General features: G+C 41.6%; 1 pseudogene; it reads left to right on the forward strand.

Moving 5' to 3' along the window:
* Nucleotides 1-2,049: 2,049 nt before the first annotated feature.
* LOC135554854 (uncharacterized) lies at nucleotides 2,050-12,251 on the forward strand (annotated as a pseudogene).
* The last annotated feature ends 680 nt before the right edge of the window (nucleotides 12,252-12,931 follow it).

A 12,931-nucleotide genomic window follows, 5' to 3' on the forward strand; every position in this document is an offset into this window, starting at 1 on the left:
TCACGAGGCTCCCCTGCAAGGTACGAGCAAGACCAATTGCAAAGCCAGGGGGCGGGAAATAGAATGCGATGCTCATGTTAACATTTGTACCACAGGAACAGTATACCTTGTTGTCAACAGACAATTAGCCTACCAACCTCTGAATATATTGAGTCAATTATGGTTCTACAGGTATTTAAGGGACTTCAATTGTGAGCTAAAACGATTAGATTATTTTACTTTCCTCATGTCTTCAATCATGGGCAACTCCAAATCCTTTGGTGGCCCCAACAAACTTTAACCAGATGAAGGTGTGTCCCAGCACTCGCAATTTCATTGGTTACGCAGCTGTAAGCCCCGTGCCCGAGCTCATTGGTCATGTTGGATACAGAAAAACTGCTGTAGGGGTAAAGTCAGAGTTTTCTCAAATTCTTCAATTAATAAACTGTTGTTTAACATTTACAGCTATATCAACTGTTCGGTGGTCAAACTATTTTGTTGGTTGTGCCAAGTGAGGACAATATTGGACGGAATGGAGATGCTAGATAGATACAATGAGAGGACAAGAAGGATGAGGGTTTCTGGAGTAGAGGAATATGGAAGGTGGATGGACAAACTTGAATCTGGCCCAGTGGTGACAGGTCTTGCAAGGGCAGAAGCTGATGCAATGTTTGATTCTGTTGGCGCGAGTAAGGTTGGTAAGAATGACTGGACCACGGTAATAAAGAAGAATTGAGCTAAAAGAGCTAAAGCTGAAAATGAACAGCAGTTTCTGGTTGGAGTACCATTCATGAATAATAATGTTTATTTTTGGGAGACCTGTTTGCGATTACGAAGATGGCGAAGGACAAATTGAGAAAGGCGGAGTCAGTCAGAGTAACCAGGAGCGGTATGATGGTGATTTCATGTGTATCAAAACAGGAAAAGGAGACAGCTCTGTGGCTCTATAAACTGTCAACATACGAAGTGGAGAGTTGTGATTTTCAAGAGAAGGGCACAGAAGAATGGTGTCATCTCGCTGGATATCGAGGCTTCACATCACATAACCCTTATTGTGAAAGAAAAGAAGGAGGAGAAGTCTGTTCGATGAAGAGTCTCTCCTGATCCAAAGCTGTGATACATGAGATGTGCAGTGTATGTACAAATGTATGTACAAAAGTAACAGCAATGTCATGCATGTAAAATCTTTGGCCACGTGTCAAGTATTTGCAGATGGAATATAAGTGTTGAAGAGTCTGGGGATACACAATGCTGCAAATGTGATGGAAAGCATTTTCCAGAGTTCCCTAAGTGCCCTGTTAGGGTGAAGGAGGTCAAAGTAGCGAGGCTCAAGGCTGTCAATCAGGTGTCCTATGTGGAGACAGTGAACATTGTTGAAGGAGAGAGTGGAGATGATGAAGCTTTGGCAGTGGATGACAAGCAAGCGGCCTGTTGATATCATTCATCAGATCAAAGATCCTGAAATACTAATGGTGAAGAAGGTGTATTTTTGTTCCATTCATTGTGCAGGTGATTAATTGTACAGGACAAACTCATTTAAAAAAATAGAAGAAACTGGATATCATTGTGAAAGTGGCAAAAAGGTTATTGGATCTTCAGGACTTCACGGCGGAAACATTGCAGGGAATACTGTCGGAAGATACTCCTCCCTCTCAGGCCCCAGAGCCCGTGTAGGGATCTGAGTAGACTGAAACTACCTAAAGTAGTACGTTGATGTTTGTTTTAGTAAAAACATTTGGGAATGACATGACTATGTTTTTTTCAACCTTTCTTTTGCTGCATAAAAGTTCCCCAGTTTTCACCCCATACAGTAGGTGGCGGCATGCACCTCTACTGTGTGTTTGCGGACCGCCATAATAGCATAGAAGAAGAAGAAATTATGTTTTCAGTGCGGGGAAATCTTGTGCTGAAGTCATCGTAAACATGAACGTCATATCAAAGCGTCTGCAATAGATTGATTCATAATATCCTACCTAAAAGACTTGACTAGGGGGACATTAACACCAACCTGGATCATTGAAACCATTTTGTGCCACACTGTTGGCAGAGAATAGTAGTAGCCTACAGTAATGTTGCCCTAGCCAGAATTCACTACTGCAATGGAGGTCGAGATGGACGTCAGAGTTCAGGATACCTATTGAAAATATGAAAACACTTTTTTTCTGGAAAGTTCTATCCACATTTTCAGAAGCTTTTATTTACGTAAGTCTCATTGATGAATTGCTAGTGATTAATACAGTAGTTAGCTATGTGATTAATAAAGCAGTTATATAGCTTGGTTAATGACTTTTGAGAATCGCCACACTTTTAATTCAGAAAAAAAACGAGTGAGACTGTTTTATTTGTCATCATTACATACAGTGACATTAAAGCAATCTAAGACTTTGTTTTGGACACATCTCCATTTTACAATTAACTTGCAGAACACTAATGCAACTTTGATACAAAATCTTTGATAGGAGAGCAAGGTAGAATACCTAGGTTGCGGTCCAAACACTTAAAGATACACCCTATCCCCTCAGCCCTCAAATTAAGTGGACACTTCTGTTGACGTTTCATGACGTCTGACGAGTATACACTTGCAGGGCAAGGGGTGAGGGAGGGGAGCCAAGATGGCGTTGCTGTGAGGGAGTGTTTTCTCGCTTGTCAAAGCAACATTGAGGGTTAGGTGTTTAACAATCTAATATTAGCTATCAATGTTGAAAGAAACAAACTACTTGTGTTAGCGACATAGAACAAGTTTAGAGTTTGTTTTTGTCAAGTTGAATGGGAAGAACACGACAGAAAGACAACAGTAGGCGGAATATCCTAGCCTCACAAAAGACGGCAGACATGCTAGCTAGCTACGACGAGAGCCAGATCAGCATGATGCCGCAAACTCAAGCAAGAGAAAGAACAAAACTGACCAGGATGAAATCCTTGCAACCTCTTTACCTCAGACCCCAATTAAAAAGTGAGAGGACATTTCCATGTCTGAACATTTCTCTGCAATCCAGTCCCTGTCTACTAAACAAGATGCCACGTTCTCCAAAGTGTCCTTCATGGAGCGGCCTACCAAGAAACATCAAAGAAGATCGATAATTTATCAGAATGTGCCAGTCGGCTTCACAAAATTGTGAGCGAGAAGTAGGAAAATGAGCTGAAGAAACTGCAAATCCCAAAATAATGAGCTGTGTGAGAATGTAGCTGAAAGTCAAAGGTACTCTCGCAGGTGGAATCTGAAAATCCAAGGTGTAAAAAAGGTAGAGGGAGAGTATATCAGGGAAGCAGTCATTAATATCCTGGGAAAGGTGGCTCTGTGCATCAAAGACAAGATAAGAGACGTGATCAACGTGGTACATCGACTTGGGAAATGAAGATCTGATGGACACCCTCGCAATGTCATCTTGCGCTTAACTATGCGCCATTACAGGGACATCATCTGGAAAATGGCCAAGGGGAATACGTTTCTGGATGAGAAGAATCTTCGCACCAAAGAGGCTCAGATACCGCAGGATCAAACTGCCAGGGAGAAACTGTGGCCGCTTATACAGAAGGCACGACAAGAGGAAAAGAAGGCTGGGTTTAGGGGCCCACACGCGTTTATCGAAGGAAGAATGATTACTGGAACTGTGAGTACTGCCAGGAGTACATTTAATGTACTGCCACAGGTAATGTACCATTCAAACTTATGAACACTTGCCAACTTAAAAAAGGAAAAAAATTGATTTGTTTTGCTGTTAACCACCATTACCTCAGCTGAGTGTAGTTTCCCATTGGAGTAACCCTCTCAAGGTTCACTGTTTGTTTTATTGTTCACATTGCTACTTCTGTTCAGTTTGTGTTCTCCTTTTTTAAATGCAGGACTTTGTTTTCAACTCACTCATTATTGTTAGTCTGAATGCTAGGGGTTTTAGGGGTCTTACAAAAAGGAAAGCCTTATTTTTATATTGTAAACACAGTTTTTGTCCTTCTTCGGGAAACTAATTTGTGTGTAAGTGATTTGAAATTTTGGAAATCACAATGGGGAGACATGGTGTCACCATAGAGATGTTTTTTTATTCTCTATTTTGGTTAGGCCAGGGTGTGACTAGGGTGGGCATTCTATGTTCATTTTCTATGTTTTGGATTTCTGTGTTGTTTGGCCAGGTGTGGTTCTCAATCAGAGGCAGCTGTCTATCGTTGTTTCTGATTAATAACCATACTTAGGTAGCCTTTTCCCACCTGTGTGGTGTGGGTAGTTGCTTTCTGTTTAGTGTGGTTTGCACCTGACGGAGCTGTTTCGGTTGTTATCTTTGTTGTTTTGGTTATTCAGTGTTCAGTTAAATAAACAAGATGAACACTTACCACGCTGCACCTTGGTACTCACCTTCTTCCTGCCCTGCCTGCCCTTCCTGCCCTGCCTGCCCTAGAGCGTTGGACTAGTAACTGGAAGGTTGCAAGTTCAAACCCCAGAGCTATACACTCGGCCATTTCCATGGCATTAGGTAGATGCGGAAGGGGGATGAGATCCGGCATATATTGGAGAACCTGTGTGGTGTGTGGTCTAGGTAAAGGCTCGAGCTTAACGGGAGGTAGATGGCGAGGGCTCTTTGCCCTAGCACAGACAGGACAGGAAAGAACGTAAATCTCGGATGTTGGCTGTTAGGGATGACCACCAGAACTTGTGTGTCAGTAGCTCCGTGGTCCGGGTGATTCCGGGATGGCCAGAACTCAGCGAGGTATTGCACCATTGCATTAGTTGGGGTCTGACGGACGCAGGAACCTAGGTCTGCCTGCAGGGGTGTCGGGAGGTGCTGAGTCATGGCGTAGGGCCTCTTGGACGGCTGCTTGTATTTCCCACTGTATGGGTCCCATGACACAAGACGGAGGCAGGATGGGCTCGGGAGCTGGGTTAGAGGAAGGGGCGTCAAATAGACGGGATAAGGAATCTCGCTAACCAAGGTTTCCAGGTACACGGTGTTTCCTCCGACACATTGGTGCGGCTGGCTTCCGGGTTGGATGCGCGCTGTGTTAAGAAGCAGTGCAGCTTGGTTGGGTTGTGTATCGGAGGACGCATGACTTTCAACCTTTGCCTCTCCCGAGCCCATACGGGAGTTGTAGCGATGAGAGTTGTAGCTACTAAACAATTGGATACCACGAAATTGGGGAGAAAACAGGGGGAAAATGTAAAAAATAATCATATATATTTTTTTTTCATCTACATAAAATATATCCATGAAATTCTATGTTGTCCAAATTTGTGGCTATTGACAATATTTTCTGTGAAAAAGGTGAGAATCTGACTCACTTTTTCTTTGAATGTAAATTTGTGTCAGAATTTTGGGAAAACCTTGCAAAATTCTTATTACCATCATGAACATTACCCATGTTTTTGACATGAAGGCTATAATATGTTACTTTTGCAATGATAACAAAACCATTGAAATGATTGTGAATTTTTTTATTCTTGTTGCCAAATACTTTATACACAAACAAAAATTCCAGAATTCTATACCAAAATTACACTTTTGATAGAATTTAATGATCTTGTTAAGACACTATCCCTAATGAACAACAAGAATAACATCTTCCTGAATCATTATAATGAGATTTTTTTTGAGTGAATACAACTAGAATTTTTTATTTTATCAAAATTATTTTATTGATATTTGTTGTATGTTTTAGTACTTTCTTGTTAATACCTGTGTTATGTTTTGTTAGATATGTTTGTTGTAGCAATGTAAGTTGTTGATTTTTGTATTATGAATAAAAAAAATAAAAAAAACAAAGGGGCGAGGGAGGAAGGAATGTTTTTAAAACAGACCAACCTTGGCCGAAAAATGTCACTCGTTCCTCGCCACCGGTAGCTTGTGGGTGCGTTATATGCGCTACAGTCAATTATGAGTGCATGTCGATGAAGGTTTGCCTTAATAGACATCCATGTTATCGGCGCCCGGGTAGCAGTCGGTTAACTGCCTTGCTCATGGGCCGAACGACAGAGTTTTACCTCGTCAGCTCCGGGATTCGATTCAGCAAGTTTTTGGTTACTGGCCCAACGCTCCTACCCGCCAGCCTATGTAAAGTAGTCTAATATGTGATTTTCACTTGAAAGGAATCCATCTAGAACATCTTTTGTAACTTTGGACCACTGTATCTGGTAAAGGTGTGTCCCAATGCTGCCTTGGTCGAGCCAGGGTTTTATGCTCCAGTCAAGTACTTCTCCGCAGCCCAGGCATCTAAAGCACAGAGAGCCACACACGGAAGAGGCTTTTTACAGAGCTCTCCTTTGAAGGTAAAGGAACCGAGAGAAACTTACTCACATGCTGTAGACTATAGAGCCCCACAGTGGAGGTGTCATAATACCCATAAAACCTAGCGGTCAAACGGGAAAATGGTTTCTCCACTGTTCGTTTTTCCCATAGTGGATTTTAGAAACCCTTAAAATAAGGGTTTTGCTTTGTGTAGGCTTACCCTGGTGTGATGTTTTGATAACCATGTAAATATCTCTCGGACAAGGTGACTTTTATCAATATATTAGGCTCTATTTACTCTGATTCAAAAATGCTAATTGGAGTAGACATGCAAAACTACAAATCCCTGCAAGCTCTTGCACATCATCTCGAGCTGACACCTACCACCTACGCGAACAGGTATTGTGTCAATTTAAAACTTGCACAACAATTTAGCCAATTTATTCATTCCTACATTTAGCTAAGATTAGTTTATCCAGAGATTCTTACCTTTGCCTTGATTCGTCAGTCTTGTCCAGATCATTTGTAGTTATTTATGAAAGCCACATTAGCAGCTAATTAGCATTTCATTTTGGGGGGTTAAATACAGGCAAATATATTGAGAGATTGACACGGTTATCAAATTGTCTCGCCAGGGTAAGCTTACACGAAGCACAGCCCTTATTTTAAGTGTTTCTAAAATCCCATATTTCTCCCATATGGGAGAAATTGGTGGGAAAACAATTCCTTTGTTTACCACTTTGTTTTATGAGTATTGACTCATACTGCGGTACTCTATTGTACAATTTAGTGTTTGTAGTTCTCATCAAATCAAATTTATTTATATAGCCCTTCTTACATCAGCTGATATCTCAAAGTGCTGTACAGAAACCCAGCCTAAAACCCCAAACAGCAAGCAATGCAGGTGTAGGAGCACGGATTATCAAACATAAATTCCAAAGAGATATCAAAATACTCTCCAAATTGATTTGATTAAATTGTGTTATTTCATAAGACCATTGCTTATGTGACATGTGTATATATTTTCAACCAAGCACTTTTTTCCCCGTTTTAAAACAACTTCGAGGCCCCTGAGTAGAATTTTTCTCATAAACTGCTGTGAACCATCACATTAACACTTGACCAATAACTAATACCAGACATTGACCTGTAGATGGCAATGTCTTACCACTCCATGATGATTTGTAGACCGGCCTCTTGCTGGTTGACTCTGCTCTGCTGCACTTTCTGCCCTAAACACTGTTCACCGTGAAGTTATAACCATTGTAATGATTGACATTTACAACTGATTGTACATTCTCTGTCTGTTCTCCAGGTAAAGCTGAGCACAAAGCAGTACCCAAACTTCCTTGACAACTCTAAGCCACCGAGCCATAGCAAGTGTCAGGACTTTGCCAATCACTTCATGGGATTTAATGGATGGCGCAACCACATTGTTACAGTAAGGAGCAGTAATGCCCCCAGATTGATCTCTTTTATGTTCCAATACAATGTTATATTATGATACAACAGATACAATATTTGTTTGGTTAGGTTGGTGTAGCCAATGTGAAATCGCTAGCTAGTTAGCTTTGTGTGAGCAAGACATTTCAAGTATTTTTGTAAAAAAAAATGTGAGTAAAGCTTCATTTAAATTGGGGAGAACGCTAAAACGATAGTCCAAGCTCCCGCCACCACTTGAGTATTTTCCCATACGGCTGGTTGGGCACATCGTGTCATTCGTGACACATTGAGGCAAAAATGTGATCGTAAAATAACACTCAATATGATTTCAATATATAGGTTCAGGAATAGGGATGACACCGAAACCAGGTATTAAACGGGCCCCGAGGCTAAATTATGAAAGGCCGTAGTATCGATAAGCTTCGACGTTATCGGTTCTGCTTTCGGTACTGGATACATTAAGAAAATACATTTCCTATTTATTATTGCTACATAAACGTTATCTTGCACATTGTATCTCACCAACCGTTTCTAATTTGCAATAAAATTAAGACATTCATCTATGATGCATTTTCGCTATTCCCAACCCAGAAGAGAGCTCACTCTCGCGCGTCACAGCACGCTGCTCTTAATCGGTGACGATGGTGGAGAGAGCTCCACGTTAAAGTGACGATGCTGACAATGCTCGTTGCCACAAGTGCAACAAGACTTTTGCTCGTGTTTCCGCCCTTACAAGCAATCTGTCCATGTACAGACAGAGAAATGCACCATTTTCGACTGCTTTGCTCGAAGTTCATCTCTCGTTGCCCGGTCTACGTTATGTATGTATGCTAGCAGCCTAGAGCCCACACGCGGAGTTAAAACATTTATGCGAACATGGGTTCATGATCAAAAGTAACCATTAGCCAGCTGATTGTTTAGCTATGGGTGCGTTCATAAATTCAATCACCCATGTAAAGATTTTGCAACTTTTTTTGTTAAAGTTGCAGTTGCAATGATCCATCCCACTCCTCCCTCTAATACCACTGGTCCAAGCCAAAGACAAGCCCAAAGCCCCTTCACGCTGTCAGCTGGTGGGAGGATGACTGAGGAGAGGGTGAATGAGTGCCACCTAGCCGTGACCAAGTTCATGTCAGGACCACTATCTCACTTTGCAACAAAACAAGTCCAAGGGCTTTATGTACAGTCTGTCAGTGTTACGCCCCTGAAAACAGGGGAGAAATAATCACGAGAGTGATACCACATCAGTATATATATTGAGTTGTATTACTTTTTAGGATATAGTAGTATAAAATGGTTGCATGTTAGTCCCATCTCTCCACAATACAATACACAACAGCAGTAATTCAATAATGATAATTAAACGCATGAAAACTATATTTTCTTTACTGTAGGGAGATGAGCAAGGCACTCAACCCCAAATATACCCCTCCCTCCAGGAGTTACCTCAGTGACAAAATTTCACCTAGTATGGTGTCCAAAAGGGCAGTGTGAAACTGAGCTGAAGGTCCTCCAAAGCTGGCAATCACATCAGACGGGTGGACCAGCCTCTGTCAGGACCACTATCTCACTGTTACAGTGCACGAAAAAGCCAGGGCAGTGTAAAACATAAGGCCCTCCACACCAGGGCAGTGTAAAACATAAGGTCCTCTACACCAGGACAGTGTAAAACAGAAGGCCCTCCACACCAGGGCAGTGCAAAACAGAAGGTCCTCCACACCAGGGCAGTGTAAAACAGAAGGTCCTCCACACCAGGGCAGTGTAAAACAGAAGGTCCTCTACACCAGGGCAGTGTAAAACAGAAGGTCCTCCACACCAGGGCAGTGTAAAGCAGAAGGTCCGCCACACCAGGGCAGTGTAAAGCAGAAGGTCCGCCACACCAGGGCAGTGTAAAGCAGAAGGTCCGCCACACCAGGGCAGTGTAAAGCAGAAGGTCCGCCACACCAGGGCAGTGTAAAGCAGAAGGTCCGCCACACCAGGGCAGTGTAAAGCAGAAGCTCCTCCACACCAGGGCAGTGTAAAACAGAAGCTCCTCCACACCAGGGCAGTGTGGATCGATAAGCAATATCAGTAAGAGTAGTTAAAATCTTAACCATACCCATCCCTACCCATGAAGCCTGTTTAACTTTTAATGCAGTCATCTCAGTTTTCAAATCAAACTTTATTTGTCACATGCGCCGAATACAAGAAGTGTAGACTTCACCGTGAAATGTTTACTTACATGCCCTTAACCATCAGTGCAGTTCAAGATTAAGAAAATATTTACCAAGTAGGCTAAAATAAAAAGTTATGATAAAAAGTTACACAAAAATAATAACAATAACGAGGCTATATACTGGGGGCACCGGTACCGAGTCAGTGTGCAGGGGTACAAAACGGAGAGGGGAAGTGGTCAATGTAAATTGTCTGGTGGCGATTTAATTAATTGTTCAGCAGTCTTATGGCTTGGGGGTGGAAGCTGTTGAGGAGCCTTTTGGTCCTAGACCTGGTGCTCTGGTACCGCTTGCCGTGCGGTAGCGGAGAAAACAGTCAAACTTGGGTGACTGGAGTCTCAGAAGATTTTATGGGCTTTCTTCTGACACCGCCTATGATATAGGTCCTGTATGGCAGGAAACTTGGCCCCAGTGATCTACTGGACTGTTCACACTACCCTCTGTAGCGCCTTACTGTCAGATGCCGAACAGTTGCCATACCAGGCGGTGATGCAACCATGCTCTCAATGGTTCAGCTGTAGAACCTTTTGAGGATCTGGGGACCCATGCCAAATCTTTTCAGTCTCCTGAGGGGGTAAAGGTTTTGTTGTGCCCTCTTCACGACTGTCTTGGTATGTTTGAACAATGATAGTTTGTTGGTGATGTGGACACCAAGGAACTTGAAACTCCCGACCCGCTCCACTACAGCCCTGTCGATGGTTTTATCTTTCAATTGGAAATACTTTGGCAACTTTGTATTTGTAGTTAACTTCATTCTGAAGTGATTGGTGGTCAATGTCAGACAGATGACTAGCCTCAACATCTTGATTCTATGTTTAGCAGAGATCTTCTGTGAATAAAGTGACGCGGAAGGGCAAAAAACATCTAACGATGCACTTTGGCTACTCTACGAGTGGTCTGGATCACTTGTAGATGTGCAATGGTTTTTAAGATCGTTACTAATGAAGGCTCTGGTGAAACAGATTGACTACTAAAGATGGTTCTAAAAAGGATTTTAATGCTACAAAGGCTCTGGGAAACAAGGCCCTGAACTCTCAGTGAACTAATCATTGGAATCATTTTGAAGATATCAGCTCAGCATATTTTCATGTCTTCTAGGTGCACAGTAGAGGCATAGGCAGGGATATTCTCTGCCATAAGGGAATACAAATGTAATCACACACAAAAAAATCTGTCTTCCAGGCAATGGGAAAGTTGTAGTTGGATGCAGGATGGAGCGAGATTATGTCCTACAGGATGATGATCTAGAAGAACTCTTACCTCACTGTTCTCTTACAGCAATTATTCCACACATTCAATTGCCATTGTATTCTTTTAATTGTTTTCTACCCACATGGGTTGCTTAGTCTATGTATTTTGGCCATTGTAGTATTTACAAAAATTGCCAGTGCAGTTTACATTATTGGCAACTTCAATGGACAGTCACTGGTGTAAATTGTATGTAATATTAACTTTAGTATTCTACTTTATGACTTAATGTGACTGCTTATGTCATTGTGTATTCTGCATAACGCAGTCTTGTTGAACTCAAGCCTTAATGAAATCTAAATCAAATCTGATCTCAGGAATCAACATCTTTTCTTTTTATTTCTTTGTCAGGTTAATGACATACCCTGGAGTCAATTTGACCCTGACGGCCAGGAGGAAAATGAGGATATACCGTGGGATCTCAGTGTCAACATGTGACATGTACCTGGAGACAATTCACCTGTGTTCACCTGCACTTACTGTGTTCAAGTTGGTGTCAAACAACAACTTGACATTTCCTGTTACTTTTTAAAGAATGTACCTGGAAAAATTGCATGGAATGTTTTGTAAAACGGTATATCTTGACGCACTACTACTGCATATAACATGCTTTTGAAATTCTGTAGATGTTTATGAACTTTTGACAATTCAATGTCTTATTGAAAGCACAAGTGGTTCTTTCCTTTTAATATATGTGTGAGAGAGAGAGAGAGAGAGAGAACACTAGAGCAGCCAGTCAGTGTGTTTATGTTTTGTGGTAAAAATGTGCTTAATCATCTAAGTGGATGATTTATGACAATGAGGCAGTAAAGGAGTCACAATCCGCCAGCAGGCACTGAGCATTGGCTCGTGTGTGTGCCCCCCCCAGTCTCACCAGCACTATTTACTGTATGTCATGCCACGAGATCATATCACAATGTATCAAAGGGAGTTTTCTTCTTTCATTTAGTTTTTTTTCCTTTCATTGGTATTCGTTTTCTAATCTAAACATCTGCAGCCATGGATACCAAACCCCTCCCTATTCTAATTTGCCTCTGCGTCATTAGAAGTGTATGAGTGCACGGCAGACTGTTTGACTGGAAGTCACTGTGGCGGATCCATAATTTTATGATACTCTGTTACTGTCGGATGAAAGTGTAAACATTTTTTATTTGAAGTCATGGTTTTGGTCTTGAATTACAACGAAGTGCAGTCAGTGACACATCCAGTAGTAGTACATTTTCCCTCCTGATTAGCAGGTTTTAGTGATTGACAGCCAAACACCAGGTATAGAACGTTTCAATTTGTTGGCATGAAGTGTACAGTAATGTGTATTAGTCAGCATTAGACTTGTATCATAGCTTTTCCACACTCCGGTATGATGAGCAGTAACCCTAGTATTGGAATCCAATGAGGAGATGTAACCAGGCAACCATCCACCCATTTTGGCAGCCCAATATGGGAGGGATGTGTCAAAGTTGGAGTTTCAATCTGTTGTCTGTAAAGTTTACAGTAATCTATATTAGTCAGCATTAGACTTCAGACTTAACCACTGGTATGATGAAGAATAACCAGACAACCATGGATGGTTTGGGAGAAGACTTAGTCAGGTTCATAATTTTTGATACCCTTGATAGACATGAGCAAAAATACTGTATAAAAATACTGAGCTATCTTGTGTGCTCAGAAATAAAATAAGAAAATATATAATTTTATACTAATACAATTGCTCAGAGAAACAGATTTTGTTTAACAAGTAGCGTTTGTTTTTGTTGAAGATGGGGGGGGGGGTCAACATTATAGGCACTGTTTTCAATACTCTAGGATAACAACAGTGAGCCTTTTTGGTTACATGTT

The sequence above is a fragment of the Oncorhynchus masou genome, chromosome 14, assembly GCF_036934945.1.
Source record: "Oncorhynchus masou masou isolate Uvic2021 chromosome 14, UVic_Omas_1.1, whole genome shotgun sequence".
Classification (NCBI taxonomy): Eukaryota; Metazoa; Chordata; class Actinopteri; order Salmoniformes; family Salmonidae; genus Oncorhynchus; species Oncorhynchus masou.